We start from the raw sequence: 17591 nt of genomic DNA, 5'->3' as shown, positions 1-17591 counted from the left end.
CCCCAGTCTGTGGTTAATCACTCTGGAAATGACACAGAGAAACCTCAGATAACTAGAATGGACAGAAGTGGGGGAGTCTCTATTATTGGGTTTCTTTTGGTCACCCCTTTGTGCTCTGCATTATGTTGTCCGAACAAGAAATTTCTAAATTGGTTTTCTGCCTTCTATTTCAAGGGGAGGTCATCTAGTCCTTGGATTATCACAGCTGGACATCTCCCTATCAAGAGCTTATTCCATGTCTAGGTGGGCAACGTGAATTGTAGGTCGGTTCTTCTCTTTATCTGACCTTTGGCCCACATGCGGCAGCTTGGATGACTTCACACTTATTGAGCCTCTGAGACAATAAAAATGAGCTTTTCCAAAGTGAAGTGAATTTTTGGTCCCCATGACAGTTTTTGACATGTCAAAACAGGGTTTTACTTATTGGATATCTTTATCTTTCTCTCTTTCTGTTCATGTTTTAACATCTATGATGAATTCAGAACCAAACTTACACATCCTGGAAATGCTGGGTTAAACACACATGTGTCTTGGTTGCAGGGCTTTCCAGAACCTTTAATATGCTAATGTTCCAAAGAAAAAGCTAGCGGGTGTAACTTTTCCTGAACCCACTGACTATGGAAACTTTCTGTAGTTTTACTACACCACAAGGAACATCTGTGGGAACAGATGATATATCCCAGCTCAGACCCTGCTTGGATGGGTAAACTGAGGCTTGGAACAATGTGATTTGCAATGTCTCACTGTGAGTTAGTGTCGCATTGGGGCTTGCAACCCAGCTTAATCACATTTAAAAAAGCAACGGGAACAGTTAACGGGGACAGTAAGTAGTAAATAATTATTAGTTCCTTCCCTTTTCTTGTCTTCTGCTTAGAGCCTCAGTTTTATCACCTGTCAAATGGGGGCACTAACCCTTGCCCTACTGTACCTGTCATGATAACTTTTGGTTACAAGTGATGGAAAAGCCAACGTAAACTGGCTTGGGCACAAAGGTAATTCCTTGGCTCATGTAAAGCTGAGGTTAATCCTGACGCTGAGAATGTAGTCTGGACTCTTTTTACCTCCATAGTGGCTTTGCTCTAAGGCAGACCTTCCCCTTGGGGCAGTGGGGAAGACCCCGCAGCAGCTCCAGACTAATATCCTCCTAGCTCAGCCACTCAGCAGGTGGAGGACCACTGTTCCAACATCACCAGGAATCTCAGGCCCAACTGCATCCACGGTAACTTGGGCCACATCCTGAGCCAATCCCCTGCAGTCAGGAGAATGGGGTGTTCTGATTGGTCAGGTCTCGATCACATGATAACCTTGGCCACCACTGACCGGACTCTGCTCAGGATGGACAACAAGTCGGTTGCTTAGCAACCAGCTCCTGTCTCCTTTCTGTCATTCAGGACCGGCAAAGCGCTGCCACGGTCCTGAGAATTGAATTTTAGGGCTCAGTATTTGCCTTGTAGCCGCTGCAGCTCCTTGGAGCAGAGGCAAGATGGCGGAGTGATTCAAACAGAGCTTGCGAAGTGTAATGAACTGTGGTTCAAACTTCGCCTGCGCCCCTTCCTCGCTGGATTAAATTACCTCCCCTCTATGTGACTGACTCAGTTTCCTTGCAATAAAATGGGATTAGTAATGCTATGCACCTCTTGGGTTGTGAGGGCTAAGTAAGGTGATTCATAGGGACGGACGGCTTCGAACCACGCCTCACCTGCTGATGGGGGCGGGGCTCAGGAAAAGTGAGTTAAGTGCTACCTTCTCCTTGGAGGAGGCGTCAGTCACCAGGACCGCCAGATCCCCCTCACCATGTCCACCCTCCCCCTCCCAGGGACCACCCTGCAGCCAGGGGGCATTCAGTCCACGTTCTCTCACCGCTAGAAGCCCCTTAGTGGCTCCCTCAAGTATAGCGCCGGCCACACAGCGGACAGGTGCTCCCTGAGTATTTTTTGAACCCATGGATCCAGAGCACTCCGGGCAGAATCAACCCTTTGCCTGCTCTTCACAAACCATGATGAAGCAGTGGTAGGAGAACTCCCCCTCCCTGGGCCTCCAGAGACTGCTTTACAAGCCAAAAGGAGCAAAAGCCGGCTGCCCATAGGCCTGTCAGGCCCTTCTCTCTGAACGCAGGGGAAGCTTCCACCTGGTGAGTAATTCACCTGCAGCAGTCAGCAGTTCCAAATGCTGTGTTGGCAAAAAAGCAAGCACCCTGCAGAACTGTTTCTTATTTTTAACGGGCATAAAACCAGGGTCTTGAGTGCTTATGTTTCCATCCTACTAATTTCAGAGGCAATTAGCTGTTGGGTGCTTTTGCCTGTGAGCTCCCTTGCGTATTTGTTAGATGCACTCATCCCTGCCCAAATAAGCCAGCCAAAGATTTATGTTATCTTGCTCTTAAAGTACAATTTTAACAATCCTTTTAAATGACAGCAGCATCTACACATAAATAGCACTATATGTTAAGCCTCCCCTTGGGGACAGTAACCTGCCTCATTAAAACAGCCATAATGAAGAGGCCTTATAAATCAGTAGCTTTTATACAAAAATATATGATCTAAACTCTTTCTGCAGCCCCGCCCTGAAGCAGGCAGACAGCTCGGGTGGGAGGTAAGAACCCAAAAGACACGTCACAAAGGACAAAAGAAGCCAGTTTTAAATTTTTAAGTGAAGCCGAGCCAGCCAACCAAAACTCGTTTTCTCCAACATTCACCTGTAATGTGGGGGGAAAAAAGCCAGACCCAATTTCTTTCTATGACCAAATGTTCCCACCGGGCTGGGCTGGGGGCAAGGTCATCCCGACACCTTTCTCTGTCATGCTGATGGGCTGGGGAGGGTCCCCTCCCCTCCCACCGCCGCGATGGGACTTAAACTTCAGTGCCCCAATAGCTGCACCTGCCAGACATTCAGCGTGTCCCAAGTGGCGCCCATTCACACAGCCCCTCACGATTGTCGCTCAGGCCACCTCTGTGCACCCCCTTGCTACCATTTAGTAGGTTTCTCTACATGGACTCATTCATTCGAATTAAACCTCATCCATTCAGTTGTGGCTGTAAAATCATGCAGCTCATCTCCATGCTTTCTATGTTTTCCTAATATACATTACAGTAAATACGTGCCTTAAAAATAAATAATGTTTATGGACATGGCATGTAAAATTATTATTCAGGGTACTCTGGTGTTGCTACAGGTCACACACTTTTTGAAATGCTGAATTAACTCAATATTCAATAGGACTGGTTCCAAACAACCACTGCTTATTGGGTCTGGGCATTTGCTGCATATTTTGATGGCTAAGACCAGATGGTTAAGCCCAGAGACTTCTGTTTAAGAGACCTGCTTCACCTGGGTAGCAGATACGCACAGCAACCCCTACAGACCACTTCCTGTGACCCCCCGACTTAGGTGACACAGGAGCACTGTGCCTGATAGATAAGTCATGTGGTGATGTCTTTCAATTAGAGAGAAACAGATTATGTGATGGCAGGAACTCTCTGGAAAAGTAGAGTGGGGGAGGTTGGGACAATGAGAAGAATGAAGCTGGAGTCAGTAAACCCAGGCTCTCGATGCCCAGCCTCGATAGTAGGTGCTGCTATCTCTCATCTGGACTGTTGTACATGTCCCCTACCTGGTCTTCCGCCCACCTGTGGTCCCTGTCCTGGGCTCTCCATTCAGCAGGAAGACTGGTCTTTCCAACAATTAAATCAGATCGCCATATTTCATTATTTAACTCTTCCAGTGACTTCCATTCTTGCTCTGAATTGAAGCAAGCCTTCACGATGGCCTGCAAGGATTTACATGATCTGATCCCCCATCCTCCCTTTGACCCCAACTCCTACCAATCCCCCTGCCTCACACACTCTGCTCCAGCCACACAGCCTTCTGTGCTGTTCTTCAAACACATTGAAAAAGCTCCTGCCTCAGGGCCTTTGCACTTGTTGGTGCTTCTGCCAGGACTGCCCTTCCCTCAGGTGTTTGTATGGCTCATTTTCTTCATTCTCTGCAGTTGGCACCTACTCAGAGAAGCCTTCCCGGTCCTACCATCTAAGAGAGACCCTTGTTGCTCTCTACCTCCCTCTTCTTTATTCTCAGTCTCTGTCTCTGTCTCTGTCTCTCTCTCTCTGTGTTCTTAGAGGATAACACACATCACATTGAAAATGATACTGGCCCATGGTGACATGTTTGAGAAGTGGGTGGAGAGTGAGGGCTACCTTCGCTTTGCATTCTTTGAATTTTTAAAATCACAATCATATTATTCACATAATTAAGATCAGTGGGGGAGGGAAAGAAAGAAAAACTGCCTGGAAACAAGCAAGTCTGGATAAGAACCAAGATGTCTGGGCCTTATGAGAAGGACATTATACCTGGCATAGTTTGGAATGTTCTAGTGGAGACATGTGGGAAAGGACTCATTTCTCCTTGTAGGTGAATACTAAACATGACAGCTCCCAGGCCAGATCTTGGCTCTGTCTTCCTGATTCATTTGAGGACAAAGCCCAGCCCAGCGAAACTCAATGTTGAGCCTTTTCCTGCCGTAACGAGAAAGTGTAACCATCATTCTTGTGGGATGGCTTGCTGTATCAGGTGTCAACACTCAGGCAGGGGGTCTGAGAACGAAGTCATGAAGAGGAAAGGTGAGATCAGAGAGACGGGGATTTAGGAGATACAGCTTGAGTGCCTGGATCCAACCACCCCTGAAGCTAGTTAAATTGGAACTTTTAATTTTAATGAGGAAAACTTTCTTTTTTGTTTGCATAATCTTACTTGTGTTGGGTTTCTGTCCCTTGTGACAGAAAATTCAGACTGATGGGGATACAAAGGGAGAAGAATTCAAGTGGTGATGTGTCGGTTTCTCCAGAAAGGTGCCATCAGAGGACAGTCAACCAGACCAGAAAGCCTCTTCTCTCCAAGCTGCTGGAGCTCCTCAACTATGAGTGAGGAATCCCTCTAAAATCCTCATGACCTACTCCAAGACATCTGAATCTTTGAGATGCCCGGTATAGTCATCTCTTGAGAAAGTCCTGGGGTCTGCACATGCTAGGAAGTTATGTTTTCTCTCTCTGTCCTTACTCCTGCCCCCAGAGAGTGAACAGTGGCTCCTTGTCATTGTTCACCTCCCCTGGGTGGAGGCAGTCCTGAGAAGAGCAGACCCAGCTCCAGGAATGTACCTGTATCCCTCACTCTGGACTTGACCAGTGGAGGCAAAGCAGCCCTTTGCTAATTGTGGGCGCAGACTTTGGAGCATGTTCTCGGAGACTGGGGCTTGCCTGCCTGCACAGGTGGGCCTCCCTTACCTGAGCTACGAAAGTGGTGTGTTCTGGGATACATTCGCACTGCTTTTCTGACCTGTTACAGGCTTTTCATAACATGACTGACTTTTCACAGGTTATTATCTCTCAGATACTGAGCCTGAAGCTGTGCTGTTAGGAAGAAAGGAGAGAGAAACTGCCCTTGGTGATTCCTTGGTCCACACACTCCTAACTGTCTGGATGGTGAGGCTGAGCCCTAAGAGGAAGAATGTTAGGGCCAAGGTCATACAATTGCCCAAGGCAGAGTCAAGATGTGGCCTGAGCCAGGAGTCCCTGAGTAGTCCCTGTCCTGCTCTCCTGAGAGACTCCTCTTCTCCTAGCCACAGACACCCCTTGCACCCCAGGAATGGGGGCATAGTGTAGCACCACTTGATGGCAATCACTCTTTTGTTCTCTGATGTCACAGAGTCCCGAGGTTGTAGGTGGATGGCTGATGTTTGGAAACCCTGGGCTGGACAGTTCACTCCTCAAGGTGAAGGCCATACTCACCTGGGTGCCCCTCAGGGCCTGGCAGAGTTCTGCACCCAAAGAGACTCACCAAAGGCTCGTTTGGATTGGATTAAGTCAGTAACACCGGGACAGTGTCCACGGCTGCTATGTCTCCCTGACCAAAGGGCACCATGCAAACAAGATCTCAGCTTCTGTGTTTCCCTCCTGCTTTTAGCCTCCTGGTGACAGAAGCCTAAAGGTCTCTGAGCATCACCCAAACATACGGATTTTCCTAACTTATTTGAAAATTTGGTGACAATTTAGACTATTTATTGACCCATAAGTTCATAGAACCAGTTCCTCTGAGCTTTTGATACTTCCAAGTGGCAAGTTAAGAGGCATGACCATTTCATGGAGGGAAAGGCAAAGACACGCATGGTATGAAATCCCCAGACCTCAACCTTGCAAACAGGACATAGGATAAGACCCTCTTCTTGCTGTGTCTGCCACCAGTTCTCCTAATTTGACCCTAATTAGGATGGACTGCTATTCTCCACCCTGGGACTGGAAGGAAGCCTGGGATTATCTTAGCCAAGAAATCTCCAGGGCAGAGAAATGTCATATCTCCCCTAAGGATGAATAGAAAAGAGATGGTACATTTTTCAGGAGCCTCCTCTGCATGTTGGCTGCAGCCGACTATGGGATAATGTGTTGGGTTTTGGGGATGGTTAAATAGTGCTGTGGCTAAGACCGTGGGCTCTGGGCTCAACTCTCAACTTTTACTACTTACCAGCTGGAGGACGGGGAGCAAGATTCTTAACCTCTCTGTGCCTCAGTTTTTCCATCTTTATAATTAAGGGGAAAATGTACATATATTTTAAGGCTTCCGTGGTTTTGTTTACTATGTTGCGATGTTCCCATCCCACTTTCTTATCCCAGGAAATTCTGTTGGTTTTCACCAAGAGTCAATGAAGCAAAATTACAACCAGAGCCTAATATGAAGCTTATTGGAACCATGGATCCTACAGTAAATGCTTGTTGCTCCCAAGAGAGAACTGATGTTCAGTCAGCAAACCTGGTTCAACCCCCACCTCCAGTCCCCCCAGTATGAACAGGGTCTGACTGCTTCTCACCACCGGCACTGCACACCCTGGCCCGAACTTCATTTGCTCCTGCCTGGTCATGAAGTTGCTTCTTATGGACTCTCTGCTTCTGATGCCCATAATGTGTTCTCCACACGCAACCAGAGAGCCTATGTAGATCATGTCCCTCCCCTTTGTAAGCCTCGAACCCATGTTCATTCATTTAGAATAAAGTCTAACCTCCTCACTGTGGCCTTGTTCAATCTTCCCAGATGACCCATCTGCACCAGCCACGCCCGCCCGTCACTCTCTGATGTAACTCCCTCCTTTATTTCCTAGTTAGCATGGATTTCTCTTTGAGATGATTGCACGCATTCACTCCTCTAACGTGACTATCTGTCTCCTCCACTCTTGGAGAGTAGGGATTGTGCCTGTGCTATTCACGACTGCAGCCCCAGGCCCCGGAAGACTGCCCGGCAAAGGATGTATTCAAAAGATACTTGTTGGAAAAATGATTTGGTCTTAACATCTCTTCCTAAGGCTTTGGGGGGAATCTAAGAACAATTTTATGTTAGAAACAGGACGGAGACTCTTATCCTCGTGGATCCAGCGGCAATCCTGTGTCTTGGCCTAAATCCACTGTCTAGCCTATGTTCATGTGGATGCAAGTCTTCTTCCAGCTTCGTAAGCACTGTGCATCTGGGCAGATGAAGCCAGGCATGTGTGTGGAAACACACGGCTTCCCTGAGAGTCTTCTGCCTCCATTTCCCCACGTGCCAGAAACGAATACAAAAATGGGCCTGTGTCTTTCAGGGGCCTTTCTAGCTCTGGGGTCTGTGATGCTCAGGTAAGGAGGGCTGGGACCTGCAGCCCAAGTCTGGTGCCCTGGGCCAGGTGGGATGGAGCCCTGGGCCTGGTGCCTGGTACCCGAACTGGCTGGTGCTCTCAGAGCATCCGCAGACATCCGTGATCTGCCAGCTGGGTTTCTCTGGGTTTCCTGGCAAGAAACGGGAGAGGATTATTCTGTCAAATGGAGCCACTGAGGGGCCGGTTTCTGAGGGAACCCTCCAGCTCTGCCTTTGGGCCCGGGGCCCGTATTCTCCCCAGATGCTGAGGAAATGGCTGACTGTCTATGAGACACATAGATAAATTATAAAGCAATTATAGCAAAACGTCTGTGGTGGAATCTAGGTGGTGGGTGTAAAGTGTTCACTGTTAAGTTTTTTAAAAAGTTTTTCAAAATAGAAGGTTGGAGAAAGATGACATAAGAGTTTCTGCTCCCTTTCAAATAGTTTTTGTTTTTCCGTTTTAGTAAAAGATTTAAAGGGGCTGAACTAAGATAGTCTCCGGGTCGCAGCCACCCTGTTATTCTGTTTATTGTGGGGACCTCCCTCTTGGTTCCGTTCCCCATTTCATGGGCTCACTGCTGGCTGCTCCCCTTTCCTGTGCAGCTTCTCATGGGTCTTGGCAAAGGCTTCCAGCCCAGGAAGCTGTCTCTGAAAACACCTAAAGAGTCTGGAGTGTTCAGAAACATCACCCTTGCTTCTGGATTCTTCTGCCGATTTGCAGAAAGAAATGGCCTCCAAGTGACCAACGAGCCTGGGCTCCACACACCACCCTGTGGAGAAATGCCCGGGACCTCATTCAGGCCCCACAGGAAAGGCTCGGAGGGCTGTTTCCCTGTGAGGAGTCCCAAATCTGACACGAGGAGCAAAGAGGGGTTTGGCAGGAGGCAAAAGTGACCAGAGATGGAGCAAGTGGGCTGGTCCGACATGAGAGCTTCCACGAAGGTGTAGGAAAGGAAATCGCTGCAGTGGAGAGGAATGTGTGGGGATGCGCCACGTGCAACAGAGGCAAGGACCCCTCAAGGAGGTGAGCGAGCCCCACCACTAAGTCTTCCTTTATTTTACAAGTATTTATTGATGGCCAAATATGTACCAGGCAGGGCAGTGGGCACTGGGAAGAGCAGGTTCCTGACTGGACAACCACTGTTACCTTCCTCCCTTAAAATCCATTTCTTAAAAAAATAAAAATAAAAAAAAAATAAATCCATTTCTCTATCCAACAGCAGGGGGAGACAGTTAGAATCCTGGCTGACCTCAGGGCCTTTGCACTTGCTGTTCCTTGTACCTGCACTGCTCTTTCCCAGTTGTCTGCATGGCTCTCTCCCTCATCTTCTTCAACTACCTCCTCAAATCTCACCTCAGTAAGGCCCTCCTTGGCCACTCTATTCAAAATTGTAGTCTCCCTTCCAGCCCTTTCCATCCCCCTGTCCCCCTGGCCAGCACTTTCCACTATCTGACATGACACGGATTTTACGTGTTTGTTTATCTTACTGCATTAGAATGTCTCAAAAGCATTGCATGGGCTTTGTTCATGGCTAAATCTGCAACACTAAAACAGTGCCTTTAATAAATATATTGGAGGGGCGCCTGGGTGGCTCAGATGGTTAAGCGTCTGCCTTCGGCTCAGGTCATGATCCCAGGGTCCTGGGGTCGAGTCCCGCATCGGGCTCCCTGCTAGGCAGGAAGCCTGCTTCTGCCTCTCTCTCTCTCTCTCTCTCTGTGACTCTCATGAATAAATAAATAAAACATTAAAAAAATAATAAATATATTGGAATGCCACTAGGTGTTCAACTATATTTATTGAATGAGAAAAATTCCTTCCCTCTGTTTTCAGGTATAGTGTATTAACAGATAATTGATCAATAGGCCAATACAGCAGGAAATAACACCTCCCCGTGTGTTCCTCCTCCCCCCTCCGCCCCCCCCCCCGACAGAAGCCACAGGGGGCCACATGGGGAGGTGCCTGGAGGGACAGAGGCAGAGGGAGAGGGGTCTCTGTGGCAAGAGGCTTTATTGTGATCTCCGAGGGAAGGCAGAGACCACGCTGGGCAAGCGGGCTTAGGATTGGCTAGTTTGAATGATTTCAGCGGGCTCTGGTGTGGAGAGACTGTCCCTGGCTGTCTGGTACCTGGCCCTGCAGTGATTAGAACAGGTGGAGAGTGGCCAGGAGTGTGAGAGTCTGAAAAAGGAGGTGGTTGGGCGTGGGCTCTGGATTGGCTGGTGTGTGTTGGAAAAGCACACTCCTGGGGGGGTTGTTTATCATCCCTAGCAATTGGCTAGCCCGGGAGGGGCAGTCCCTCAAGCTTCAGCAAGGCCCCAGATATCCAAGGACCAAATATACAAAATAAAAGACATGGCTAGTACTTCTTTTTCTTGGTGGCAGTGCCTACAAAGGTGGCCTATGAGGTGGAACACGTGACCCAGGCTAAAACAATCAGCACTTTCCTCCAGCCCAACAATTGATTCAGAGACAGACATGTGACCCAGATCTGACCAATTAGAGAGAGGGACTCAGGCTGAGAAAGGCATATAGGGGTGGGTCAGTTTGGGGGCTGAAGGCTACTCTAGGTGTGATAATCCTATTTCCCTTTGTCAGGGATTAGTTTATGGGTGGGTGTATAACTGGGACCAGTTCAATTTGAATTTCAAATAAACAATGAATAATTTTATTTTATTTTATTTTTTTAGTAGAAGTATGTCCCAATTTAAATTCCAGACAGCCTGTATGTTTATTTGCTAAATCTGGCAATCCTATGTATAACCCACTCTGTGCCAAAAAGACATAAGTGGGTATCTTAAGGGGGTGTGGGTGGTGTGGCTAGCAGCTAGGTTCCAAGAAGTACCTTGACACCTGCTTAAGAGAGACAGTGAAGACTCCTGCCATATCTTTTTACCCTGGATGAGGATGTAATGGCTGGAAATGTGCAGCTGCCTTGAGACCATTAGGCATTAAGTTTGAGGACATGATGAGGATGTTTGTGCAGAAGGATGGAAGGATTCTGGCTCCTTAATTACACCATTGTAAGTCCAGTCCCAGGAATGCCCCTTTCTGTACTTATTGTTATATGAGATAATTAAATGTCTCTCTTCTTAAGCCAGTGGTTCTCAATCTTGGCTGCACATTAGCATTTGGGGAGATTTAAAATATGCCAATGCCATACTCCATAGCAATTAAGTCAGAACTTCTGAGGCTAGTACCCAGGTTTGGTGGGTTTTTAAAGCTCTCCAAGTGATTGCTTGTAACTCAAAGTGTGGTCCCTGGACCCAAAGCATGGCCTTCATCTGGGAGGTTCTTATAGCTATCATCCTGGACCTAATGAATTAAAAGCTGCTGTTTAACAGGAAACCCAGGGGGTTTGTATGCACATTAAAGTTTTGGAAGCACTGGCTTTAGCCATTGTTAATTATTTACTCTACTCTTTGCAGCTGAATAAATCTTGATTCACATTTAAACAGTCAGGACTCCCAGGTACTGGGAATCCCAGCACATCAGGGTTCCCTACTCTCTGAAATAGATACACTGCACTCAGAGGTTTGGTATCTTCTGGACAGTGTCCATCTCTAGAGCAGGCCACAGACGGCTTTTTGGGCTATTTGATTTTCACCAGAGTAGGAATCGCATGTGTGCGATTAATAGCTTCCTCAACCTTTTAGCCAAAAAAACTCCCTTCCTGTGGCCACTTAAGGTGGTTGAGTGACCTTTGGGACCCTGACTGTGAACCAGTGAGAAAGGCTGTTGGCACATTCTCCCCCTAACACATCTGCCTTCCATTGGCCAAACACAGCTTGGGTACTGTTCTTGGTCCCCAGGGGGCGGCTCCACCCATCAACTCATACACATGAGGCTGGGATAGAGTTTAACTGAGTCCGAAGCAGGGTCGAAGTGCATGAAGCTATGGGCCAAGTTTTTCAACAGATGAAGCTTTGGGTCAGAAGCCAAGGCCACTGGGCAATGGTAAGTGACCATGAAGCATTTAAGATAGAGAGGTGTCTGGGTGGAGGCAATTCCCTCCTTTTGAGGAAGACGATGTCTAAGAAGAGGTGATGTTTGTCCTTGGAGAGGATGGGCTAGGAATAGTCCCCATCCAGCTGAAATCAGGACACTGGAAACAATCTCTGTGTTGCAGGTCTCAACACTTACATTCACCAGTTCCAGACGGATGGAGAGAAAAGTCATCCACGAATCAGGGTGAAGGACTTCCAAATATCAGTGGACGCCCTCTGTATTGATTTGCCTTTGCAAATATGTGAACTGGATCTTTAAGATCATTGATCTACGTTCTGGGCAGATAGACACACAAAGGCTCATGTGGACATACACACGTGCAAGCACGCACTCATGCATGACAGGTACGCTGTCATTCTCCAAGCCAGGCTTTCCATAGTTGACTCATCATGCAACCAGTAAGTTTGGAAACTTAACATGTTATTAATGTTCCAAAAGAACTCAAGTTCAAAAAAGGAAAGCAAACAAAGCAGCAAATATACCCAAAGACTAAACCTTGCACCCACCCCTCAGCTGTGGCATGTATGTACGCTTGGCCCGAGGAAGGCAGATCCTTCATGTGCAAATGTCCAACGAGCCTGATACCAGCCAAGCCTGCCACGGTTGCCCTTCGAGTTACTTTTTAGAACACTAATTTACACCCCCGGACGGGCCGTTTTGATGAGTGTTCTCCCCTCCATGACGGAGGACAAGCAAAGCCGGGAGAACCTCTCTGACAAGGTGAGTGGTCTCCAGTCTGTCCCCCCACCCCCTTTACATATGTATGAATGGCTTTCATTTAATTAAAACCCTCCCGTGGTGGTTCTGCGATGGGTGTCGGAGATGCAGTAAGAAGTCCCCTTCACTATTAACTATGAGAGCAGAGTGGCCCTTGCTGCCCTGGGGACAGACCCCAGTGTCCTCCAGGGAAAGCCCATCCTACCCGCGTCTCTGTCCCCAGAGAACCGGCTCAAGAGCAGCCTCCCCTTCCCTGCCCCGAAGGAAGGGAGGGTGGCGCTGTGGGACCGAGGCAGGGGCAGATGGAGGGGGCTGGGGTGGGCGTCCCCGCATGCACAGATGCGAGAAGCCCAGCGTCAAACCTAAGGGAAATCTTATAAGCAAACTGATGCTCACAGAGATAAAGGGTCTTGTTCAAAGTCACAAGGCTGGCAAGTGGGGTTTGGACCCAGATGAAGCTGTGCCTGGGTTTGGGACACAAACCCTTTCCACTGCACTGGAATCTTGGGGGTGTCCTCAGTCCATGGGGGTTGGGGCAGGAAGGCTGAGGGGTAAGATCTGACTTTTAACGCCTTTTATGTTGGGTCCTAGATAAGATTTCATGGGGAGAAAAGTGCAAGAATTGTATATGGAATTGTATATGGGGAAGGCGGGTAGCGTTGCCAGAGAAAATGCAGGGATCCCAGTTAAATTTGAATTTCAGATAAACAAATAATTTTTTAGTATAACCATGTCTCATGTAATGTTTGGTACATATGCTAAAAAATCATTCTTTGTTTATCTGAAATAAAATTTTTTTTTTTTCTCTTAGATCTGGCAAATCTGTGTATATGTGTGTGTATTGGGGAAACAGTTTCAAAAACCACTGTGTTCCTACACACTGAGTTCCTTCAGACTCACTTCCCCAGACTGAACCCTGTCAACAATTTTCTGCTCCATCCCTTTCTCCCCACCAAGGAAACCCAGTATTGGAGGCGGGGCAAATAGACTCACAAGAGAAGGGGAACTTGGGCAGGGCTGAGTTGGGATGTCACTTGATTACTTGATTTTTTCCCCCCACTGTTGGCTCTTCAAAAACCAAACACGGTGATGTCTGTGTTTTGCTCTGTATCCTTCCGTAGGGAGGAGGGGACAGATCTGGTTTGTGAGTGCCCCTGGGGTACCTGTGTGCACACGTGTGTGTTTGCATGTGTGTGCAGATGCGTGTGCAAGCACATGTGTGTGTGCTCACTGCAGGCAGGTGCTGTGGATCGGGTTTCAGGTGAGGACTACACTCACCAGCTCAGAGTCCAAGGGGCTGTAAAGCTCCCTCTGGCCACGTCTCATTCCCATAATTCAGAGCAAACTCCCTGGTCCTCTGGGTCTGAGGCCTCAGCCTGACTTTTCCAGCTTCCCTCCAGGCGGGAGGGGACTCCTGGCCCCATCTGGGAGCTCCGTGTCTGCCTGGGAGACTTGAGGGTCCTCCGGGGCTCTGATGTCCCCCAGTCTGGGGAGTCGCTCAGCCACTGAGCCGGGGGCCTGGGTGGGGCCCCAGTGTGATTCTGGGGACCCCCTGGCCTCCTGACACTCCAGCCCCTGCCCGTCCGTCTCCAACCACCCCGCCTGGGACGGCCTTTCTCCCCTCCTGCCCCTCATCACCCTGATGGCACCTTTCTCTGTGCGCATCCTGGCTGGATGATTGGGCTTTTCAGGTTCCTCATGCCGGTCCTGACTCCCCACCCCCTTGCTGGTTTAACCTCAAGGGGACCTTTCTCTTGATGGATATAAGCCTCGCTTTTTCCCCTCTGTGTCTTTCTTGGAGGCATTTTGCAGAGAATACCTGACCTATGCCCAGTGACAAAAATCATTGCTGCTGCGTGTATCTTTCCATTAAGAGGCTGAAATACAATCTGAACCATTTTTGTCCGAGCACTTTCTGGCTAAGTATGGGTTGGAGCCTGGACCAGATGGGCTTTTATGAGAGTGGTAAAAGTCAAGCTTTTAATGTGTCTCAATCAAATTGATGTGTAAAGGAAAGATGTTAAAGGTAGGGAAAACGTGGCTTGGGATGCGCTGGGACGCTTCGGAGCACCAGGGCACAGAATAGGGACACAGGTGGCTTTAACAGGCTCTTGAAATTGGGCTGAAACTTATTTCCAGAAGAGCAGAAGAGGCTGTCTCCCTCAGGGTGATCGTGATCAAACTTAGCTCTGGAGCAGGGACAGTCGTGCATGGGCTTTATAACCAAATCCCAGCGTCGTTCACATTGTACACTCTGTGGTTAATTCTGCCCCAGATTTCAGTTAAGCCCAAGCTATCTTGTTGGTAGCAATGCAATTACATTAGAGAAAAACTGTTTATATGTCTTGAGATATTATGATTATGAAAAATAGCAACACGAACTCCCATTAAGTCAGAAGAAAGTTAATTGTGTTCGGTGCTTCCTCCCTGGGCCAGTGCACCGGCGTAGACATGATTTACTCCAGCAAAACGACTCATCTTTCGCAGCATATACATGTTTTCTCCCTTAATTACAAATAATTGGATAGTGTAATTTATACTAATGCCCGATGCCTAAAACTGCACATTCAGGAATAAAGAGCTAGTTTGGGAGGTGGTGGGGGGAATTATAAACAGGTGTAATTGCACTCTCCTGGGGGCTGGAGACCAGTGAGATGTAATCAGACCTCTTATCAGTGGAAGTTAGTCAGGCAGCCAGCCTCCAGTTAGGACCCTGTTCGAAGAACACCCATAATCGTCTCGAAGTTTGTCGAGTTGCTTAACCATCCACCGAGAGTTCTCTTTTGGGTAAGTGGACAAGGAGGATTAAACACACGGATTTCACTATGTGATGAAAGAGACACAGGAGCAGCGTGAGCCCACGAGTAATGGAGCATTCAAGGGAGTAATGCAGCCCCGCGGCACAACGACAAATCTCTGTGCGTAAGGCAGAACTTGTGGGTCTCTGTGGGACGACACCTTCTAAAGGGGACAGGCAGGGGCCATTTGGACATAAGTGCAAATCCGCTTAGTCTCTCGACAGCACACCTCGTTTTACAAATCACCTTCCTGAAAATTCACATGGCAGCTGCTCAGTTCGGGTGGTGATTTAATAAAAGCAGAGCAGAGCAGAGCAGAGGTTCTGCTTTACCTGGGCTTTGCCCCCACTGGTTGGCGATTCCTTAACTCACCACTCCAGGCCTCAGTCTTCTAATTTTAAGAATGGGGATAATATGGAGGACACTGCAGGTTGTCATGCAGATTAGGTGAGGCAGACAAGGATAAAATGCACACGCAGTGCCTGGCTCACGGAAGGGGCATAATGAGTGTTCGCTGAATCAGAATCGGAAACACATTGTCACGGGCCCTGGGAGAGACTCCTCCATGGTCTGCAAAACTGAATTGTGAAAATCTAGGGCAGTTGGTCCTCATGAATCTAATTCCCCACCATCAACCTAAAAGGTTTCCCCCTGGATAAAGGGGAATGCTTGTAGGAAGCTCCCCTCACTCTGCTTCATAAGGAGTCACGAGCGGGGCCTTAGGAGCTCTCGGTGACGTCTGCTTAGACAAGACGTGGACTGAGGGCTTCTTTGCCTCGAACGGGGACCACACCCCACGGGCCATAAGTGGACACTACTGGGGACGGATGGCCACAGTCTGTCTGCGTCCGCCTGGGTGCAGGTAGCAGCAAAGACCCCCCAAACCAGCACCGTTCTTGGCTTATCCACAGGCAGAGTGCTGGTCCTGCAGGCATTTCAGAGCAGGAAGCCAGGCCTCCCCCGGGGGGAGACGTGGAGAGGGAAGCCCCATGGGCTGCTTTTGGGGAGCTGTATTGCTGAGCCTGGTATATCATCAGTCGCCCTGTGCCTTAGAGCCGCCTGCATGCTGCCAAGGAAGGTGTTTTGATGAGAATTATCAGAGCATGCAGCAGCCTCTTTGCAATTCTTTGATGAGATGCTCATTTATTCATTCACGTAATAAATGTTTAGTAAGTTTGTTAAGTACCAGACCATAGCAAACACTGGTGTATAGCATACATTGGTGTATAGGATATACATTAGCGTATAGGACAGGGTTGCCAGATAAAATACAGGACACCCAGTTAAACCTCAACTTTAGATATACAGCGAACATTTTTTAGTATACGTATAAGTATATCTTAAAGTATATCCTGTGCTAAAGTGGTAACCCTATCCTTCTCCCAAGGGATTAGATCACAGTTTCTCAACCTCAGCACTATTCACATTTGGGGCTGGATAATTTTTTTGTTTGGGGCTGTTCTATGTATTTTAGAATGTTTATCAGCATCCCTGGCTTCTACCTGCTAGATGCTAATCGTGACAATCCCCCTCAGCTGTGAACCAAATATGACTCTAGATGTTGACAAATGTTTCCTGAGGGATACAATTATCTCTGGCTGAGAGCCACTGGGTTAAAGTCTAGTAGGTAAAATAGATACAATAAGTGAGCATGACAAAGAATTTGTGGCAGCAACTACCAGTTGCTTACCCAGTATCTAGTCCCTCTCTTCCTTGTTAATAGAAATCTTTGGGGGGCGTGGTCCATGTCAAACTTTCAAGAACTCTTTGAGACTCAAGCTGCAATGGAATGGCTACTATAAATCCCCAAAGGGAGAGCCTTTCCAAACATAGGGAACAAGAGGGTTCAGAGGGGAAGGAAGCAAGATTGGCAGAGCACCAACTGCAAACTTGGTGGGCTCTGGTCAGGCAGGTGTTATAATTTTGCAGAAAGGAAATTTCTTGGGCTGTGGTCAGTCTCTGTTCTTATGTCCTGTTCTCAGAATCATTGACTCAGTGAAGGAATTTATGGGGAGTAAGTTTGTTTCTTGGGATCTGGGAACATGGAAGTGAGCTCAGAATAGAACCTCTTACTGTTTTCTTCCCCCAGGCAGCATCTGACTCTGCAGATGGGTGGTTGGTGACTTGCCCACAGTCCCAGAGGGTGCAAATGGAAGGGCTGGTGGGTTGACCAGCCATCAGGTTCCAGACTCAGGCCTGGGCTTCATCATGCTGATAAAAGGCAGAGGGTCAATTATGCATATTACCCATTTTACAGATGGGAAAACAGAGGCACACAAGGGTTAGCAATTTCTCAGCTCGAGCCAGGACCCAGCCCAGCCTGCAGGCTCAGGCCCACACTGTAACCACCTGGCTATGCGCCCATGGTAATAAGCTCTTTGAAAAAAGGTGAGTCACTTACCTTGGACATGCCTCAGTTTCCT

This window comes from Mirounga leonina, unplaced genomic scaffold (genome assembly GCF_011800145.1).
Source record: "Mirounga leonina isolate KUSES-001 unplaced genomic scaffold, KU_Mleo_1.0 Mir_195, whole genome shotgun sequence".
NCBI lineage: Eukaryota > Metazoa > Chordata > Mammalia > Carnivora > Phocidae > Mirounga > Mirounga leonina.
The sequence above is the reverse complement of the archived record's forward strand: the minus strand, read 5'-3'. Positions refer to the sequence as shown.